General features: G+C 48.4%; 1 protein-coding gene across 4 annotated transcripts in view; it reads left to right on the forward strand.

Annotated features, from left to right (window-relative positions):
* LOC110498325 (alpha-(1,6)-fucosyltransferase) overlaps positions 1–22,093 on the forward strand; it is a 118,145-nt gene that overhangs the window by 20,276 nt on the left and 75,776 nt on the right. The window lies entirely within an intron of this gene.

The raw sequence follows: 22,093 nt of genomic DNA on the forward strand, positions 1-22,093 counted from the left end.
TTTAACCCCTAACCCCTAAAATAGCCTTTTTGAAATGACCCCACTTGTCAGAATTTTCTGACTAATGATAATAAAACCAAAAACACACACACATACCGAGGGTGTCTCAGGGGGAGTTGGGATATGCAAAAAACACATTTCCAATTCACACATGCGTATTATACACACTATGTATGAAATAGGAGAAATATAAGGACCCACCTAATTATTATTATTACAGGGGACAGGAGTCGTTCCTAATCAGAGACACGGGATACAGGGGACAGGAGTCGTTCCTAAGCAGAGACACGGGGGACAGGAGTCGTTCCTAAGCAGAGACACGGGATACGGGGGACAGGAGTCGTTCCTAAGCAGAGACACGGGATACAGGGGACAGGAGTCGTTCCTAAGCAGAGAAACTGGATACAGGGGACAGGAGTCGTTCCTAAGCAGAGACACGGGATACAGGGGACAGGAGTCGTTCCTAAGCAGAGACACGGGATACAGGGGACAGGAGTCGTTCCTAAGCAGAGACACGGGATACAGGGGACAGGAGTCGTTCCTAAGCAGAGACAAGGGATACAGGGGTCAGGAGTCGTTCCTAAGCAGAGACACGGGATACAGGGGTCAGGAGTCGTTCCTAAGCAGAGACACGGGATACAGGGGTCAGGAGTCGTTCCTAAGCAGAGACACGGGATACAGGGGACAGGAGTCGTTCCTAAGCAGAGACACGGGGGACAGGAGTCGTTCCTAAGCAGAGACACCGGATACAGGGGACAGGAGTCGTTCCTAAGCAGAGACACGGGATACAGGGGACAGGAGTCGTTCCTAAGCAGAGACACGGGATACAGGGGACAGGAGTCGTTCCTAAGCAGAGACACGGGATACAGGGGACAGGAGTCGTTCCTAAGCAGAGACAAGGGATACAGGGGTCAGGAGTCGTTCCTAAGCAGAGACACGGGATACAGGGGACAAGAGTCGTTGCTAAGCAGAGACACGGGATACAGGGGTCAGGAGTCGTTCCTAAGCAGAGACACGGGATACAGGGGACAGGAGTCGTTCCTAAACAGAGACACGGGATACAGGGGTCAGGAGTCGTTCCTAAGCAGAGAAACTGGATACAGGGGACAGGAGTCATTTCTAAGCAGAGACACTGGATACAGGGGACAGGAGTCGTTTCTAAGCAGAGACACTGGATACAGGGGACAGGAGTCGTTCCTAAGCAGAGAAACCGGATACAGGGGTCAGGAGTCGTTCCTAAGCAGAGACACTGGATACAGGGGACAGGAGTCGTTTCTAAGCAGAGACACCGGATACAGGGGACAGGAGTCGTTCCTAAGCAGAGACACGGGATACAGGAGACAGGAGTCGTTCCTAAGCAGAGACACGGGATACAGGAGACAGGAGTCGGCGGGAGTCATTCCTAATCAGAGACACAGGATACAGGGGACAGGAGTCGTTCCTAAGCAGAGACACCGGATACAGGGGACAGGACTCGTTCCTAAGCAGAGAAACCGGATACAGGGACAGGAGTCGTTCCTAAGCAGAGACACGGGATACAGGGGACAGGAGTCGTTCCTAAGTAGAGACACGGGATACAGGGGACAGGAGTCGTTCCTAAGCAGAGACACGGGATACAGGGGACAGGAGTCGTTCCTAAGCAGAGACACGGGATACAGGGGACAGGAGTCGTTCCTAAGCAGAGACACGGGATACAGGGGACAGGAGTCGTTCCTAAGCAGAGAAACTGGATACAGGGGACAGGAGTCGTTCCTAAGCAGAGACACCGGATACAGGGGACAGGAGTCGTTCCTAAGCAGAGACACGGGATACAGGGGTCAGGAGTCGTTCCTAAGCAGAGACACGGGATACAGGGGACAGGAGTCGTTCCTAAGCAGAGACACTGGATACAGGGGTCAGGAGTCGTTCCGAAGCAGAGACACTGGATACAGGGGACAGGAGTCGTTTCTAAGCAGAGACACTGGATACAGGGGACAGGAGTCGTTCCTAAGCAGAGACACCGGGGACAGGAGTCGTTCCTAAGCAGAGAAACCGGATACAGGGGTCAGGAGTCGTTTCTAAGCAGAGACACTGGATACAGGGGACAGGAGTCGTTTCTAAGCAGAGACACTGGATACAGGGGTCAGGAGTCGTTCCTAAGCAGAGACACTGGATACAGGGGACAGGAGTCGTTTCTAAGCAGAGACACTGGATAAAATGGACAGGAGTCGTTCCTAAGCAGAGACACCGGGGACAGGAGTCGTTCCTAAGCAGAGAAACCGGATACAGGGGTCAGGAGTCGTTCCTAAGCAGAGACACTGGATACAGGGGACAGGAGTCGTTTCTAAGCAGAGACACCGGATACAGGGGACAGGAGTCGTTCCTAAGCAGAGAAACCGGATACAGGGGACAGGAGTCGTTCCTAAGCAGAGACACGGGATACAGGAGACAGGAGTCGGCGGGAGTCATTCCTAATCACAGAAACAGGATACAGGGGACAGGAGTCGTTCCTAAGCAGAGACACCGGATACAGGGGACAGGACTCGTTCCTAAGCAGAGAAACCGGATACAGGGGACAGGAGTCGTTCCTAAGCAGAGACATGGGATACAGGGGACAGGAGTCGTTCCTAAGCAGAGACACGGGATACAGGGGACAGGAGTCGTTCCTAAGCAGAGACACGGGATACAGGGGACAGGAGTCGTTCCTAAGCAGAGACACCGGATACAGGGGACAGGAGTCGTTCCTAAGCAGAGACAGGGGACAGGAGTCGTTCCTAAGCAGAGAAACTGGATACAGGGGACAGGAGTCGTTCCTAAGCAGAGAAACCGGATACAGGGGACAGGAGTTGTTCCTAAGCAGAGAAACCGGATACAGGGGACAGGAGTCGTTTCTAAGCAGAGACACTGGATACAGGGGACAGGAGTCGTTCCTAAGCAGAGACACCGGGGACAGGAGTCGTTCCTAAGCAGAGAAACCGGATACAGGGGTCAGGAGTCGTTTCTAAGCAGAGACACTGGATACAGGGGACAGGAGTCGTTTCTAAGCAGAGACACTGGATACAGGGGTCAGGAGTCGTTCCTAAGCAGAGACACTGGACACCGGGGACAGGAGTCGTTCCTAAGCAGAGAAACCGGATACAGGGGTCAGGAGTCGTTCCTAAGCAGAGACACTGGATACAGGGGACAGGAGTCGTTCCTAAGCAGAGACTCCGGATACAGGGGACAGGAGTCGTTCCTAAGCAGAGACACCGGATACAGGGGACAGGAGTCGTTCCTAAGCAGAGAAACCGGATACAGGGGACAGGAGTCGTTCCTAAGCAGAGACACGGGATACAGGAGACAGGAGTCGGCGGGAGTCATTCCTAATCAGAGAAACAGGATACAGGGGACAGGAGTCGTTCCTAAGCAGAGACACCGGATACAGGGGACAGGACTCGTTCCTAAGCAGAGAAACCGGATACAGGGGACAGGAGTCGTTCCTAAGCAGAGACATGGGATACAGGGGACAGGAGTCGTTCCTAAGCAGAGACACGGGATACAGGGGACAGGAGTCGTTCCTAAGCAGAGACACGGGATACAGGGGACAGGAGTCGTTCCTAAGCAGAGACACCGGATACAGGGGACAGGAGTCGTTCCTAAGCAGAGACAGGGGACAGGAGTCGTTCCTAAGCAGAGAAACTGGATACAGGGGACAGGAGTCGTTCCTAAGCAGAGAAACCGGATACAGGGGACAGGAGTTGTTCCTAAGCAGAGAAACCGGATACAGGGGACAGGAGTCGTTTCTAAGCAGAGACACTGGATACAGGGGACAGGAGTCGTTCCTAAGCAGAGACACCGGGGACAGGAGTCGTTCCTAAGCAGAGAAACCGGATACAGGGGTCAGGAGTCGTTTCTAAGCAGAGACACTGGATACAGGGGACAGGAGTCGTTTCTAAGCAGAGACACTGGATACAGGGGTCAGGAGTCGTTCCTAAGCAGAGACACTGGACACCGGGGACAGGAGTCGTTCCTAAGCAGAGAAACCGGATACAGGGGTCAGGAGTCGTTCCTAAGCAGAGACACTGGATACAGGGGACAGGAGTCGTTCCTAAGCAGAGACACCGGATACAGGGGACAGGAGTCGTTCCTAAGCAGAGACACGGGATACAGGGGACAGGAGTCGTTCCTAAGCAGAGACACGGGGGACAGGAGTCGTTCCTAAGCAGAGACACCGGATACAGGGGACAGGAGTCGTTCCTAAGCAGAGACACGGGATACAGGGGTCAGGAGTCGTTCCTAAGCAGAGACACGGGATACAGGGGACAGGAGTCGTTCCTAAGCAGAGACACTGGATACAGGGGTCAGGAGTCGTTCAGAAGCAGAGACACTGGATACAGGGGACAGGAGTCGTTTCTAAGCAGAGACACTGGATACAGGGGACAGGAGTCGTTCCTAAGCAGAGACACCGGGGACAGGAGTCGTTCCTAAGCAGAGAAACCGGATACAGGGGTCAGGAGTCGTTTCTAAGCAGAGACACTGGATACAGGGGACAGGAGTCGTTTCTAAGCAGAGACACTGGATACAGGGGTCAGGAGTCGTTCCTAAGCAGAGACACTGGATACAGGGGACAGGAGTCGTTTCTAAGCAGAGACACTGGATACAGGGGACAGGAGTCGTTCCTAAGCAGAGACACCGGGGACAGGAGTCGTTCCTAAGCAGAGAAACCGGATACAGGGGTCAGGAGTCGTTTCTAAGCAGAGACACCGGATACAGGGGACAGGAGTCGTTCCTAAGCAGAGAAACCGGATACAGGGGACAGGAGTCGTTCCTAAGCAGAGACACGGGATACAGGAGACAGGAGTCGGCGGGAGTCATTCCTAATCAGAGACACAGGATACAGGGGACAGGAGTCGTTCCTAAGCAGAGACACCGGATACAGGGGACAGGACTCGTTCCTAAGCAGAGAAACCGGATACAGGGGACAGGAGTCGTTCCTAAGCAGAGACATGGGATACAGGGGACAGGAGTCGTTCCTAAGCAGAGACACGGGATACAGGGGACAGGAGTCGTTCCTAAGCAGAGACACGGGATACAGGGGACAGGAGTCGTTCCTAAGCAGAGACACAGGGGACAGGAGTCGTTCCTAAGCAGAGACAGGGGACAGGAGTCGTTCCTAAGCAGAGAAACTGGATACAGGGGACAGGAGTCGTTCCTAAGCAGAGAAACCGGATACAGGGGACAGGAGTTGTTCCTAAGCAGAGAAACCGGATACAGGGGACAGGAGTCGTTCCTAAGCAGAGACACGGGATACAGGGGACAGGAGTCGTTCCTAAGCAGAGAAACCGGATACAGGGGACAGGAGTCGTTCCTAAGCAGAGACACCGGATACAGGGGACAGGAGTCGTTCCTAAGCAGAGACACCGGATACAGGGGACAGGAGTTGTTCCTAAGCAGAGACACCGGATACAGGGGACAGGAGTCGTTCCTAAGCAGAGACACGGGATACAGGGGACAGGAGTCGGCGGGAGTCATTCCTAATCAGAGACACAGGATACAGGGGACAGGAATGTCTGTTCTCTCAGATTATCTGATCAGAGTCTTGATGGCTTTGTGTTTTACTGTCTTAATCCTAATAACCATAAAGCCCCACTATAGTCTTCATTATGGAATTGGCATGGTCTTAATTAGGATTAAGGCTAATAGTAAGGCAATTTATCTTCAGTAGTCTGCTTAACATTGTCGTAGCCAGCCAGACAGTTCATGTTGTGGCGCTGGTTGAGGCTAAAGAGACGAAGGGAGAAGGAATGAGAAGGGAGGGGTTGAACCTGGTCAACTTCCACACTCTCAGTGACTCCCCACTGGGCACAGACATCAATTTAAGGTCTATTCCACATTGGTGGGCCTCTCTGGTGTCCCTGCACTATGCAACAGGATCATGACGTTTACCTTTATACACAGATAGATATCCTCGTACAGATAAGAGACAGGGGTTATCGTGATGACTCCCAGGCATACAATAATCTGATGTTGACATCACATGCAGTCTTCTCTTTGCAGAGCGGCAGGGTAGCCTAGTGGTTAGAGCGTTGGACTAATAACCGGAAGGTTGCAAGTTCAAAACCCCCGAGCTGACAAGGTACAAATCTGTCGTTCTGCCCCTGAACAGGCAGTTAACCCATTGTTCCTAGGCCGTCATTGTAAATAAGAATTTGTTCTTAACTGACTTGCCTAGTTAAATAAAGAAAAAATAAATTTGCAACCACAAAGAAAAAACAGCATCTCTTATTGCCCAGGTAGTACCTCTGTTTTTTGAGTTTGTTTGCTTCCATTCGGCGCCTAGTGATGAATACGACCCGAAGGAATGAGTGTAACAGCAGAACGGATCCCCATTGCAGTCAAGTTGAAATCCCCAGCAGCACATGTTGCTTGTCTGAAACAAAGCCCATTAAACAGACCAGTACAAAAAAAACACTATACTGACAAGAAATTGACCTCAGAACTCTGAGCTTTACCTTAAGTAACCTGAGATGTTTGTCAGTTTCCTGGTTTATAGTTACAGCATATGGGGACCTTCGAGGAACTGAGCGCCACTGGGATCGTTCCAGTCATTGCCGATGGAAACAAGATAGTAGACAGAAAACATCCATGTGATATGGTGGCCCATGAGGCACACCAAGGAGGTAAGGCAGTTGAACTGAGAAAGCAGGAGGAGGGAAAGGAGGACGGAGGGAGGAGTTTGAGGGGGAGGAGGAGGAGGAGAGGGGCTCTGCGACGCTTTTGTCAAAGAGCCTGTGATGTGTGTGGTTTTCAGCATTCCCGGCTAAGTGAGAGAGTGATTTGCACAGCTGATTGTTGTTGATCAAAGGCTCCATTGAGAGGGCTGAGTGTAGTGGGCAATATGCATTTTAATGGATTTTAAAACATGGAAATGGCATTTCAGGGTTGTGGTGGAGAGCAGTGACATTAGGGCTTCAACTGTCTGTCTAATGAAAGGGAGGGAGGGGACTGCAGTGCTTTTAGAAGAAATGTCTACATCGCAACGTCACAACTCTGTGACCATGGAAATGGCCCTGTTCAGTGGAATGAAACCCTAAGACTGTACAATGCGCTTGTGAGAAGCATGGATGCTGTAGTTAGCTTTTGTATTATCTATGACTGTTGCAACAACATTTTAAAATCTTATCCAGAGCGACTTACAGTAATAGTGAGTTCATATATTTTCATACTATTTTCATACTGTTCCCCCGTCGTCCCCCAGTCATACATGTAGTTGACTGGGTCAGAAGTTTACATGCACTTAGGTTGGAGTCATTAAAACTAGTTTTTCAACCACTCCACACATTTCTTGTTAACTTATTAACTAACTATAGTTTTGGCAAGTCGGTTAAGACATCTACTTTGTGCATGATGCAAGTCATATTTCCAACAATTGTTTACAGACAGATTATTTCACTTATAATTCACTGTATCCCAATTCCAGTGGGTCAGAAGTTTACATACACTAAGTTGACTGCGCCTTTAAACAGCTTGGAAATATTCAGAAAATGATGTCATTGCTTTAAGAAGCTTCTGATAGTCTAATTGAAATAATTGGAGTCAATTGGAGGTGTACCTGTGGATGTATTTCAAGGCCTACCTTCAAACTCGGTGCCTCTTTGCTTGACATCATGGGAAAATCTAAAGAAATCAGCCAAGACATCAGAAAAAAATTGTAGACCTCCACAAGTCTGGTTCATCCTTGGGAGCAATTTCCAAACGCATGAAGGTACCACATTCCTCTGTACAAACAATAGTACGCAAGTATAAACACATACATACTTTGGTGAGAAAAGTGCCAGTAAATCCCAGAACAACAGCAAAATACCTTGTGAAGATGCTGGAGGAAACAGGTACAAAAGTATCTATATCCACAGTTAAACAAGTCCTATATCGACATAACCTGAAAGGCCGCTCAGCAAGGAAGGAGCCAATGCTCCAAAACCGCCATAAAAAAGCCAGACTACGGTTTGCAACTGCACACGGGGACAAAGATCGTACTTTTTGGAGAAATGTCCTCTGGTCTGATGAAACAAAAATATAACTATTTGGCCATAATGACCATTGGAGGAAAAAGGGGGAAGCTTGCAAGCCGAAGAACACCATCCCAACTGTGAAGCACGGGGGCGGCAGCATCATGTTGTGGGGGTGCTTTGCTGCAGGAGGGACTGGTGCACTTCACAAAATAGATGGCATCATGAGGTGTGAAAATTATGTGGATATATTGAAGCAACATCTCAAGTTAAAGGTTGGTTGCAAATGGGTCTTCCAAATGGACAATGACCCCAAGCATACTTCCAAAATTGTGGCAAAATGGCTTAAGGACAACAAAGTCAAGTTATTGGAGTGGTATCACAAAGCCCTAACCTCAGTCCTATAGAAAATTTGTGGGCAGAACTGAAAAAAAAACATGTGTGAGCAAGGAGGCCTACAAACCTGACTCGGTTACACCAGCTTTGTCAGGAGGAATGGGCCAAAATTCACTCAACTTATTGTGGGAAGCTTGTGGAAGGCTACCCAAAACATTTGACCCAAGTTAAACATTTTAAAGGCAATGCTACCAAATACTAATTGAGTGTATATAAACTTCTGACCCACTGGGAATGTGGTGAAAGAAAGAAATACTGAAATAAATCACTCTCTCTACTATTATTCTGACATTTCACATTCTTAAAATAAAGTGGTGATCCTAACTGACCTAAGACAGGGATTTTTACTGGGATTAAAAAACTGAGTTCATGGAGTCAGAGGTGCTCTTTATCTGAATGGATCCCCTCATTTATTCTTCTCCCAGACTGCCTACATGCTCTGCGTTGGTTTTGGTCGAGAGAGAGAGAGAGAGAGAGAGCGAGAGAGAGAGATGGAAAGAAAGAGATAGATAGAAGCCCAGTAATTGGATGCCATGTTCGTCTCAGCTGTTGAACTAACGCCTGCATTCCTTGTTCTGTTTACCATAGTTGCACTGCCCACCCTCAGTACAGGCAGCAAACAAGAGCCCACCCCCCCCCCCTTCTCTCTCATATCTACGTCAAGTTCACACACAAACACTCAACTACGCCAAGATCAAATAGAATTCATGAAAGTCAATAAACAGGCCTCTGCACTTTCATTTTCAACCCCCGCGTGCGTGCCTGCCTCCTGCCTGCATTGCGTAGTACCTTGTCCGTAAAATGTTTCTGTAAAATGGAAATCCTCATCACTGGATCAGATGGTCATCAGATACTCCTGGTGTCGTACTATTCCTCCGCCATTACTCACTTGGTTTCTCTCTTCTCTCTGGGTTTTGTCTTTCTCTCTCCTCCTTCATCATTGACTTTCTTTCCCTCTATTTGTTACTCTCCTCAGCGTGTTTTTGGGACAATCTGAGGTGTTCCTTAATTTCTGTCCTCCTGAACACTTCAGGAGTATCGACATATTATAGATGTATTGTTGTTGGCGTGTGCTATACAGTGCCAAGATGTATATAGTCTCTTACATTTCCTCTTTTGTTAGCAGTAATACTGTACTTGTTGTTTTGTGTTGTCGGCCTCAGACTGTGTAGAGGAGGTGTTAGTAGAGGGTTAGAGTAGAGGTCGACCGATTAATCGGAATGGCCGATTTAATTTGGGCCGATTTCAAGTTTTCATAACAATCGGAAATCGGTATTTTTGGACTCCGATTTTGCCGATTTTAATTTTTTTAAATTATTATTATATATATTTTTTACACCTTTATTTAACTTGGTAAGTCAGTTCAGAACACATTCTTAAATTCAATGACGGCCTCGGAACGGTGGATTAACTACCTTGTTCAGGGGCAGAACTACAGATTTTTACCTTATCAGCTCAGTCTTGCAACCTTACGGTTAACTAGTCCAACGCTCTAGCCACCTGACTGTTACGCAAATGCAGTAAGAAGCCAAGGTAAGTTGCTAGCTAACATTAAACCTATCTTATAAAAAACAATCAATCAATCATAATCACTAGTTATAACTACACATGGTTGATGATATTACTAGTTTATCTACCTTGGCTTCCCGTGTTGCATATAATCGTTTTTTTGCAGTCGCAAAAAAGGACTGTCGTTGCTCCAATGTGTACCTAACCATAAAAACCAATACCTTTCTTAAAATCAATACACAGAAGTATATATTTTTAAACCTGCATATTTAGCTAAAATAAATCCAGGCAATATTAACCAGGTGAAATTGTGTCACTTCTCTTGCGTTCATTGCATGCAGAGTCAGGGTTTATGCAACAGTTTGGGCCGCCTGGTTCATTGCGAACTAATTTACCAGAATTTTACGTAATTATGACATAACATTGAAGGTTGTGCAATGTAACAGCAATATTTAGACTTAGGGATGCCATCCGTTAGATAAAATACGTAACGGTTCTGTATTTCAATGAAAGAATAAACGTTTTGTTTTCAAAATAATAGTTTCCGAATTCGACCATATTAATGACCTAAGGATTCATATTTCTGCGTGTTATTATGTTATTATTAAGTCTAGAGCAGTCTGACAGACTGACATTCAAACAGCACTTTCGTGTGTTTTGCCAGCAGCTCTTCGCAATGCTTCAAGCATTGCGCTGTTAATGACTTCAAGCCTATCAACTCCCGAGATTAGGCTGGTGTAACTGATGTGAAATGGCTAGCTAGTTAGTGGGGTGCGCGCTAATAGCGTTTCAAACGTCACTCGCTCTGAGACTTGGAGTAGTTGTTTCATTTGCTCTGCATGGGTAACACTGCTTCGAGGGTGGCTGTTGTCGATGTGTTCCTGGTTCCAGCCCAGGTAGGGGCGAGGAGAGGGACGGACGCTATACTGTTACACTGGCAATACTAAAGTGCCTATAAGAACATCCAATAGTCAAATGTAAATGAAATACAAATAGTATAGAGAGAAATAGTCCTATAATTCCTATAATAACTACAACCTAAAACTTCTTACCTGGGAATATTGAAGACTCATGTTAAAAGGAACCACCAGCTTTCATATGTTCTCATGTTCTGAGCAAGGAACTTAAACGTTAGCTTTCTTACATGGCACATATTGCACTTTTACTTTCTCCAACACTTTGTTTTTGCATTATTTAAACCAAATTGAACATGTTTCATTATTTATTTGAGGCTAAATTGATTTTATTGATGTATTATATTAAAATAAGTGTTCATTCAGTGTTGTTGTAATTGTCATTGTTACAAATAAATAAATTAAAAATTGGCCGATTAATCGGTATCAGCTTTTTTGGTCCTCCAATAATCGTTATCGGCGTTGAAAAATCATAATCGGTCGACCTCTATTAGAGAGTGGAGGGTTTAACAGAGTGTACTGTAGGTTTTAAATCCTCCTCGAAAGTAACAGAGTGATGACGCCCTGAGAGAGAGAGCGAGAGAGAGACAGTCTCCTGGCACAGGGGGCAGTGTACTGATGAGTTGTGGATGGCACAGTGGTGGCATGGTGTGGCCATGAGGGCTTTACTGTGATCCCACACTGATCCTCTACCCTGGCGCGCGCACACACATACACACACACACACACACACAGAGAGAACTTGTCTGTCTGCCAGCTTCCACAGCTCTGCTCCACTCAGCTCTCCACTCAGCTAAGCTAAAGCATCTCTGGCAAAAACACTCTTGTCTTCTTAATAGGAGAGGAATTGCCTTCAAACCAATGAGAGTTTCCAAGTCGCTGGGTTGCTACTTGAGTCTCTGCCCAGAAGCCAATGAGAACCATCTGTCACGCAAAAACCCTTGTTGATACACAGCACACACACACACACACACACACACACACACACACACACAGTGCATTCGGAAAGTATTCGGACCCATTCCCTTATTATCACATTTTGTGATGTTACAACGTTGCTTTCAAATGGATTCAAGAAAAATGTTCCTCATCACTCTACACACAATACCACATAATGACAAAGTGAAAACTGTTTTTAGACATTTTTGCAAATATATTAAAAATAAAAAACAGAAATACATGATTTACATAAGTATTCAGACCCTTTGCTATGAGACTTGAAATTGATCTCAAGTGCATCCTGTTTCCATTGACCATCCTTGAGATGTTTCTACAACTTGATTGGAGTCCACCTGTGATAAATTCAATTGATTGGACATGATTTGGAAAGGAACACACCTGTCTATATAAGATCCCACAGAGTATGTCATAGCAAAAAGCCTTTAGGTCAAAGGAATTGTCCGTAGAGCCCCGAGACAGAATTGTGTTGAGGCACAGATCTGGGGAAGGGTACTAAAAAATATCTGCAGCATTGAAGGTTCCCAAGAACACAGTGGACATCGTTCTTAAATAGAAGTTTGGAACCACTAAGACTTTTCCTAGACCTGGTCGACCCGGCCAAACTGAGCAATTGATGGAGAAGGGCCTTGGTCAGGGAGGTGACCAAGAACCCGATGGCTACTCTGTCAGAGCTCTAGAGTTCCTCTGGAGATGGGAGAACCTTTCAGAAGGACAACCATCTCTGCAGCACTCCACCAATCAGGCCTTTATGGTAGAATGGCCAGATGGAAGCCCCTCTTCAGTAAAAGGCACATTACAGCCCACTTGGAGTTTGCCAAAAGGCACCTAAAGGACTCTCAGACCATGAGAAACCAGATTCTCTGGTCTGATGACACCAAGATTGAACTATTTGGCCTGAATTCCAAGTGTCACGTCTGGAGGAAACCTGGCTCATCCCTGTAGTGAAGCATGGTGGTAGCACCATCATGGGAGACTAGTCAGGATCAAGGGAATGATGAACGGAGCAAATTACTGAGAGATCCTTGATGAAAACCTGCTCCAGAGTGCTCAGGACCTCAGACAGTGGTGAAGGTTCACCTTCCAACAGGACAATGACTCTAAGCACACTGCCAAGACAATGCAGGTCCTGACAAGTTTCTGAATGTGTCCTTGAGTGGCCCAGCCAGAGCCCGGGCTTGAACCCGATGGAACATCTGTGGAGAGACCTGAAAATAGCTGTGCAGCAACACTCCCCATCCAACCTGACAGAGCTTGAGTGGATCTGCAATACAGGTGTGCCAAACTTGTAGTGTCATACCAAAGACTCGTGGCTGTCATCGCTGCCAAAGGTACTTCAACAAAGTACTGAATAAAGGGTCTAAATACTTCTGTAAATGTAATATGTCCGTTTTCTTTTTTCTGCATTTGTAAAATATTCTAAACAGTTTTTGCTTTGTAATTATTGGGTATTGATGAAGAACAAAAACTATTGAATCCCTTTTAGAATAAGGCTATAATGTAACAAAATGGGGAAAAAGTTAAGCGGTCTGAATACTTTCTGGATGCACAGTAGATACACACACCCACACGTTAAGACCCCCCCCCCACACACACAACCACACCCACTAACAAAAATAACCTGTTTTTGACCGTGATGGGTATCTGGTGTCAGGGTTTTCTAGGCCTTTTCTAGGCATTTTTTAAATGACATTTTATTTGAATTTTTACTTCATTTTCACCATAGTTGTAGTTCTTTTCAGCTTTCATCTCTTCAGTTTCTTTTGTAAAGAGAAGGGTTAATACTGACTAGAAAAAATTATCCAGGTACAAAAATCTAGCTAGCTCGGCCAGCCATTGGCTAGGCCTTCAGAAGCTGGACAGAATGTCTCTGCTATTCAACAATATTAGAGCAGAATTTTGGAGTGACATTTCAACCTTTTAATTTTTTTTATGACAACACTTCACTACTGAGAGCACAATATGTAATGCTGTACCTTTCCCATGCTAACGCTAGCAACGTTAGCTAGCTTGTGTTGTAGTAGTGTGACAACGGGGACGGCGGCTGCAGCAGCTGTTATCAAGGCAGATGTTGCTAATAGTGATGCTAACTTTAGAGGACTGGTTAGTGTGATGAAAGTAGGCATATGTCACGCATCACTATTTCACCGGAGAGGCATTTGAACTTTGAAGAGGCATTTGAAATGTATAAATACCAATAAAATGTATAAATTACAAGCCTAGTTGGTTTAGCCACGGAAAAAGACAGGAACTTTCCCACTGGCCATCACGGCTGAGATAATGGATGGACTAGACATACAGAGAGATGAGTTCGGATTGGATGACACTGTTATGCTATCAGATTGGCACCAGAGGGGATATCTAGCATGGTAGACAGGCAACGCTTGTGCTCTCACTCTCCCACTGTGTGTGTTTGTGTTTGTGTGCAAGCGCGTGCGTGCATTCGTCTCTCGAGCTACCACTCTCCTGCATATTCTGGAGCTGATGAGACAATCGAGGCATCTGTTCCAGGCTACGAGACAGAGCTGCTTGCTTTCTATTTCTCATTTGCGTGTTTTAGATGTAAGTACAAGTACAGTGTTACTAATAATAGATGGCTGAGATTTGCACTGGCTACCATCCTCTAGGTCTATAGTGAAGCTCACAGAGCTGCAGAGTTCAGATGTACAGTATTAGAGCATATATAAAGGAAGCCCCTGCTCCCATAGGTAAAAGTGACATGGGATTGGTTTCTTTTTAGTGTATTATTAAAGGAGAGTACATGTTCAACAAGTCCTTGTCCCCGAAGTAAAAGGCCACTTGGCATCAGCGGACTATTTTCTTTTTAGTATATCATACCGCTCCCCCTCTCTCCCATCTCTCTCCGTGTCATTCAGTCCCAAGGGCATAGCTGTCCTCAAACCACAAGTGTTGCCGTTTTTAAATTAGGGAGCGCCACTTTATCTCATTGAATTGGAAGTCCTATTCAAATTAGGCCTTCGCTTTACAAAACAAACTTCACAGAGATGGCTGGAGTTGACCGTAACATTAGCTGCTTTCTATCTGTGTGTGAACTGTGAGTGTGCCTCAAATGCGTGCAAAGGTGTGTGTGTGTGTGTGTGTGTGTGTGTGTGTGTGTGTGTGTGCACCTGCGCATGCGTGTGCTAGTGTTTCCCCTATATTCATTGCCGCCAATGAAATCGTTGCCGCCACACACACACACACCAAAATCTCATTCGACTTTCAATATAACTCAAACTTAATCGAAACTATGTTGAAATTAGAAGGGACCGACATTCATAGTCTCTTCGCTCAGTGCAGCTTGCTAACAGTTATTGAAACGAAAGCTAGACAGTCAGAGAGCATCGAAAATGCCAAAAGCAATGGAGAGAGGACATTTTTTTTGCTTATTTTCACGTCAAGGAAATACAATCAATTTTAAGAGGGGATGCGGCCCGCAGGGCAAAATGAGTTTGACACCCCTGGGGCAGAGCAAGAGCGCAGTGAAAGGAGAGAGGAGCAGCAGAGCGTCATTTTATTTTCATGCATTTTGAAGTAGAATGCCCTATTAAAAAGTCACCAGAAGTGACCTTCTCATAGTCGTTATACAACCCCCCCCACTACCTTAGCCACGGCTGAAAAAAATCCTAGGGGAAACACTGCATGTGCGTGCATGCGTGTGTGCAATTAGTGTTTACAATCCCTATGCTCTTTTACAGAGGTGAAGACAAGGGTCCCAGTGGCTCTGAAGACTCACCTATTATCATATTGCATGAAGACTCACAGGTCTATTATAACTGTACTGCATGCAGATTCTAGTAAAAGGCTCCAGCTCTCATCTCTGGTCGTACTCATCCTCCTGGCCTCTTGGGGGACACAGAGTTCTCGTTCTCTTTAGTCAGCGGAAACAGAAGAAGATGGAAATATTCCTGCATTAAAAAGGCCCAGTGCTCTGCTTTGTATTGTATTACATGCATTATAGGGTTTATTCTCAGTTGTGTGGTTCTCCTTAGCTCTGTCAGCGTGCTTGGGTTGGGTTGGGGAGCAAAGGGCAACAGAGTGTGGGATTGGGAGTGAACGTGTTTTGTGGGGTTTTAATTTAAGGTGACGGTTAGGGTTAAGGTTATAGTTAGGCTTAAAATCTGATTTTTAAGAAGATAAATTGTAGAAATAGGTAGGGTTTAGCCATAATTATGACTTTGTGGCTGTGGTACAGTAACTAGTGACGACAGTGTTACTGTGAAATAAAAGAAATTACAGGCAGGCACTATGTCCATGTGTATGTACTTGTGTTAGTGTACGGTGTGAGTTTAACTTTCAGAGAACGTCGTCAGTTGTACTGGCTGGTAATAAGTCGTTATCTTTGTGGTTGGGTACTCTTTTCTCTCTGACATGACGCACTTCTTCTAGCGCTTCCTCTTTCCTTTGAACAGCGTGCTTCCTGACTTGAAATGTGCGCGTCTCCTTTTAGAGAAGTACATCTGTCTCTTTCTGTCTATCGGCAGGCAGCCACGCACTACAGGGGATCGCTTCCCCAAACTGAGATATGTTTCCTTTGCTTCAAACCTACATCCCTCCTCCCCTTACTCCCTCTGTCCTCTCCCTCGGCCCTTTGGTAGGTAAAACCACCCATATATCCTCTCGGCAGAATAAAAAGGGTGAGAGGGTGCGAGACTAGTGTCAGTCTTTTCCCCTCCAGCCTCAGAGGAACAGAACATAAGAGTGGGGGCAGAGAAGAGGTGGAGGGAGAGGTGAGGTTGGGGAGAGAGGGAGAGCAGAGGTGAGGTTGGGGAGAGAGGGAGAGGTGAGGTTGGGGAGAGAGGGAGAGCAGAGGTGAGGTTGGGGAGAGAGGGAGAGCAGAGGTGAGGTTGGGGAGAGGGGGAGAGCAGAGGTGAGGTTGGGGAGAGGGGGAGAGCAGAGGTGAGGTTGGGGAGAGGGGGAGAGCAGAGGTGAGGTTGGGGAGAGGGGGAGAGCAGAGGTGAGGTTGGGGAGAGGGGGGGAGCAGAGGTGAGGTGAGGTTGGGGAGAGAGGGAGAGCAGAGGTGAGGTTGGGGAGAGAGGGAGAGCAGAGGTGAGGTTGGGGAGAGAGGGTGGGCAGAGGTGAGGTTGGGGAGAGAGGGTGGGCAGAGGTGATGTTGGGGAGAGATGGAGAGCAGAGGTGATGTTGGGGAGAGATGGAGAGCAGAGGTGATGTTGGGGAGAGATGGAGAGCAGAGGTGAGGTTGGGGGGAGATGGAGAGCAGAGGTGAGGTTGGGGAGATGGAGAGCAGAGGTGAGGTTGGGGAGAGGGAGAGCAGAGGTGAGGTTGGGGAGAGAGGGAGAGCAGAGGTGAGGTTGGGGAGAGAGGGAGAGCAGAGGTGAGGTTGGGGAGAGAGGGAGAGCAGAGGTGAGGTTGGGGAGAGAGGGAGAGCAGAGGTGAGGTTGGGGAGAGAGGGAGAGCAGAGGTGAGGTTGGGGAGAGAGGGAGAGCAGAGGTGAGGTTGGGGAGAGAGGGAGAGCAGAGGTGAGGTTGGGGAGAGGGGGAGAGCAGAGGTGAGGTTGGGGAGAGGGGGAGAGCAGAGGTGAGGTTGGGGAGAGAGGGGGAGCAGAGGTGAGGTGAGGTTGGGGAGAGAGGGAGAGCAGAGGTGAGGTTGGGGAGAGAGGGAGAGCAGAGGTGAGGTTGGGGAGAGAGGGTGGGCAGAGGTGAGGTTGGGGAGAGATGGAGAGCAGAGGTGATGTTGGGGAGAGATGGAGAGCAGAGGTGAGGTTGGGGGGAGATGGAGAGCAGAGGTGAGGTTGGGGAGAGGGAGAGCAGAGGTGAGGTTGGGGAGAGAGGGAGAGCAGAGGTGAGGTTGGGGAGAGAGGGAGAGCAGAGGTGAGGTTGGGGAGAGAGGGAGAGCAGAGGTGAGGTTGGGGAGAGAGGGAGAGCAGAGGTGAGGTTGGGGAGAGAGGGAGAGCAGAGGTGAGGTTGGGGAGAGAGGGAGAGCAGAGGTGAGGTTGGGGAGAGGGAGAGCAGAGGTGAGGTTGGCGAGAGGGAGAGCAGAGGTGAGGTTGGGGAGAGAGGGGGAGCAGAGGTGAGGTTGGGGAGAGAGGGAGAGGTGAGGTTGGGGAGAGAGGGAGAGGTGAGGTTGAGGAGAGTGGGAGAGGTGAGGTTGGGGAGAGAGGGAGAGGTGAGGTTGGGGAGAGAGGGAGAGGTGAGGTTGGGGAGAGAGGGAGAGGTGAGGTTGGGGAGAGAGGGAGAGCAGAGGTGAGGTTGGGGAGAGATGGAGAGCAGAGGTGAGGTTGGGGGGAGATGGAGAGCAGAGGTGAGGTTGGGGAGAGGGAGAGCAGAGGTGAGGTTGGGGAGAGAGGGAGAGCAGAGGTGATGTTGGGGAGAGAGGGAGAGCAGAGGTGAGGTTGGGGAGAGAGGGAGAGCAGAGGTGAGGTTGGGAGAGAGGGAGAGCAGAGGTGATGTTGGGGAGAGAGGGAGAGCAGAGGTGAGGTTGGGGAGAGAGGGAGAGCAGAGGTGAGGTTGGGGAGAGAGGGAGAGCAGAGGTGAGGTTGGGGAGAGAGGGAGAGCAGAGGTGAGGTTGGGGAGAGAGGGAGAGCAGAGGTGAGGTTGGGGAGAGGGAGAGCAGAGGTGAGGTTAGCGAGAGAGGGAGAGGTGAGGTTGGCGAGAGAGGGAGAGGTGAGGTTGGGGAGAGAGGGAGAGCAGAGGTGAGGTTGGGGAGAGAGGGAGAGCAGAGGTGAGGTTGGGGAGAGAGGGAGAGCAGAGGTGAGGTTGGGGAGAGATGGAGAGCAGAGGTGAGGTTGGGGGGAGATGGTGAGGTTGGGGAGAGGGAGAGCAGAGGTAAGGTTGGGGAGAGATGGAGAGCAGAGATGAGGTTGGGGAGAGATGGAGAGCAGAGGTGATGTTGGGGAGAGAGGGAGAGCAGAGGTGAGGTTGGGGAGAGAGGGAGAGCAGAGGTGAGGTTGGGGAGAGAGGGAGAGCAGAGGTGAGGTTGGGGAGAGAGGGAGAGCAGAGGTGAGGTTGGAGGGAGAGCAGAGGTGAGGTTGGAGGGAGAGCAGAGGTGAGGTTGGAGGGAGAGCAGAGGTGAGGTTGGCGAGAGAGCAGAGGTGAGGTTGGGGAGAGAGGGAGAGCAGAGGTGAGGTTGGGGAGAGAGGGAGAGCAGAGGTGATGTTGGGGAGAGAGGGAGAGCAGAGGTGATGTTGGGGAGAGAGGGAGAGCAGAGGTGATGTTGGGGAGAGAGGGAGAGCAGAGGTGATGTTGGGGAGAGAGGGAGAGCAGAGGTGATGTTGGGGAGAGAGGGAGAGCAGAGGTGAGGTTGGGGAGAGAGGGAGAGCAGAGGTGAGGTTGGGGAGAGAGGGAGAGCAGAGGTGATGTTGGGGGGAGAGAGGGAGAGCAGAGGTGATGTTGGGGAGAGAGGGTGAGGTGAGGTTGGGGGGAGAGGTGATGTGAGGTTGGGAGAGAGGGAGAGCAGAGGTGAGGTTGTGGAGAGAGGGAGAGCAGAGTTGAGAGAGGGAGAGCAGAGGTGAGGTTGGGGAGAGAGGGAGAGCAGAGGTGAGGTTGGGGAGAGGGAGAGCAGAGGTGAGGTTGGGGAGAGAGGGAGAGCAGAGGTGATGTTGGGGAGAGAGGGAGAGCAGAGGTGATGTTGGGGAGAGTGGGAGAGCAGAGGTGATGTTGGGTAGAGAAGGAGAGCAGAGGTGATGTTGGGGAGAGCGGGAGAACAGAGGTGAGGTTGGGGAGAGCGGGAGAGCAGAGGTGGGATGAGAGAGAGGTGGTGCAGTGACACATACAGTGACACATACACAGCCCTGCCTGCCAACGTTTCTCTCCCTGCTGCTTTTGACCCCTCCCGGAGGATCATCCATCCAGAAACATCCATCTGTGCCTTTCTCCCCAAAGGGAAAAGAGGTGTGTGTGTGTGTGTGTGTGTGTGTGTGTGCATGTTTGCAGCATAACCAGCTCAGTTCTGAGCTGAGGGATACACTGCAGCACTATATAGGAGACTTGGCACCGTGGCCCATACATTGTACATGTACTGTAAGCCTTTATGGATAGAGACATACACACACACACACACTGTTATATAAGGTGCTAATCTCCAGCTGCAGCTCATGTCACAGAGGCCATTCCAGCTGTGTTTCTGGAGCTGGGTCACCTGACCCTGTCCTCACCATTTCCTATCACTGAAGACCAATGAGAGTCAAGGTAATACACTCAGGAGCCTCCGCCTAGAGTTACAGAGGATTTGGTAACTGCTGTGCAGGACAGTGTCTCGTAATAAATACTCTGCTTTCAGCACGACTCGACTTTCTACACTGACGTTCTACTTTCTGTGACTTTCTCAACCATTAAAGTAGTACGACACTACTTGATGACTCCAGTATGGGAGTATACTTTACCTGGGCTCGCCGAGACAGACAAAACGTGGAAGTAATCCAACATGCCCTGACACACGACGGTGGCTTGATAAGCGCAAGTCCTCTACTCACTGCAATACAACCACAATCAATCCGTGCACAACTAGGACATTTGATGTATGCGGTACAGTACAGAACAGGACAGTTTGTATGGTATCATAAAGCAAACAGACTAAGGCTGAGGAGCTCGGATTGTAGGAGAATGAATGAATGAATGAATAACCCCCCCCCCCCCCCAGCTGTAAGAGCATGGTGTCTTTCTCTCTCTCACACACACATAAATACACACACACACACACACACACACACACACACACACACACACATAAATACACACACACACACACATAAATACACACACACACATAAATACACACACACACACACGCACACACACACACGCACACATAAATACACACACACACACGTTGTTTATTTATCTGGATTAAAGATCTAATCAAATGTTCTGCTGTGGCTCCGGGAAGACTACCGAGTGTTAGACCTGGCAACATGTCTGGGAGCGTTGGCCTGTCTAGAAACGCATGGATGTGGAGAAGCTGGGAGAAAAAGACTAAGGATGCCCCTAGTGGAGAGGTCTATCTATGCTGCGATACGTCTAGGGCTGATTTCCCAGACGGTTGAGGCGATTTGTCGTCTTGGAGGTAGGCTTAATCCGGGTTATGAGGTACCTAGTAAATAATCAACCGTTTTGACACCTGACATTCCAATCGGAATTACAATGGTGGAGAGAGGGATAGAGATGTAACTAGCATGTGACCTCTTTAGTACCTTCCTCTGGTCTAGAGGTAGTGATGAAGAGAGTTCAATACCTGCATATACAGCTAAGCGATGCGTTGATCGTTGCATCTCTCAGGGAAGTCCACTGGGTAGATTGCGTATCTATCTGTTTTCTATCCTGAGGGCTGATTGGTCGGCCTGTTACACGTGATGGTCTCAGAAGCCAGGATAATTAGGATTGATTTCTGAGAAAGCTCCATTTGTCCTTCTGCCCCTCCAGCTAAAGCTCTCTGTTGAAATATTGAAACCAGTGCTGCTGAGCCGGCTGCTGCCGAGGTGTGTTTGTGTGTTTGTTTGTTTGTTTGTTCCATCCGAGGCTCTTTTTAATAAAACAAAGACGAATCTCTGGTCGCTCTCTTTCATCTGATATGTTGTGTGTGTGTGTGTGTGGCTCGACTGCCTTACCCAATTCCCTTGGACCTCAATGATCCTACATTATAGATTCCTTTGTTTTTCTAGGTAAGGCCGGGGAATTATATGGCAGCGCCCGCTGCTCTGGGGGAGATTGGAGTTGTGGTAACTGATGATTTCGTTTTGGAACCTTGCATGTTTTTCAGGGGAAAAGCCATGTTGAAAAGAAAATGTGTATTATCGATCGGCAAAGTAATTTAGAGTGGTGTGGTTTGGTAAGATAGAAACCTTTTAATGTAAACGTGGAACCGTTTTCCTATCAATGGATGCTGAAATGAATCTCTGCGGCTAGATCCAGCTAAGGTCATTTCAGAGCAGGCTGCTGCGGCATTCCTTGAGCTTTGTGTGTGTGTGTGTGTTTTGCTGTCTTCCTGCATGTGATTGTGTGGGGGGTACATGTGTGTGTGTGTGTGTGTGTTTGCATGCGTGCATCATTCATTAGACACAGAGTCTTGCTTAATGGGCTCCAATTACGTCTGACGCTTCCATCCATCCTGGGCCTGGCCCTGTCGCCACGGCAGCAGTAGAGTGTGGGTGTCACTGCTCTCAGCCGTCACCATGGATTATGGGATGGATGTGCAGCCAGGGAGGGTCTGGTGCTGAATACACAAACGCACACACACACACACACACACACACACACACACACACACACACACACACACTGCTGCTGCCACTGCAGTTCCTGCCTGGCACCTAGTTCAGCCTCCTTCAATACTTCACTCAGTGGAGTTGACACTGATGTCCCATAGCTGTACAAGCAACACACACACACACACACA

This window comes from Oncorhynchus mykiss, chromosome 19, assembly GCF_013265735.2.
Source record: "Oncorhynchus mykiss isolate Arlee chromosome 19, USDA_OmykA_1.1, whole genome shotgun sequence".
NCBI lineage: Eukaryota > Metazoa > Chordata > Actinopteri > Salmoniformes > Salmonidae > Oncorhynchus > Oncorhynchus mykiss.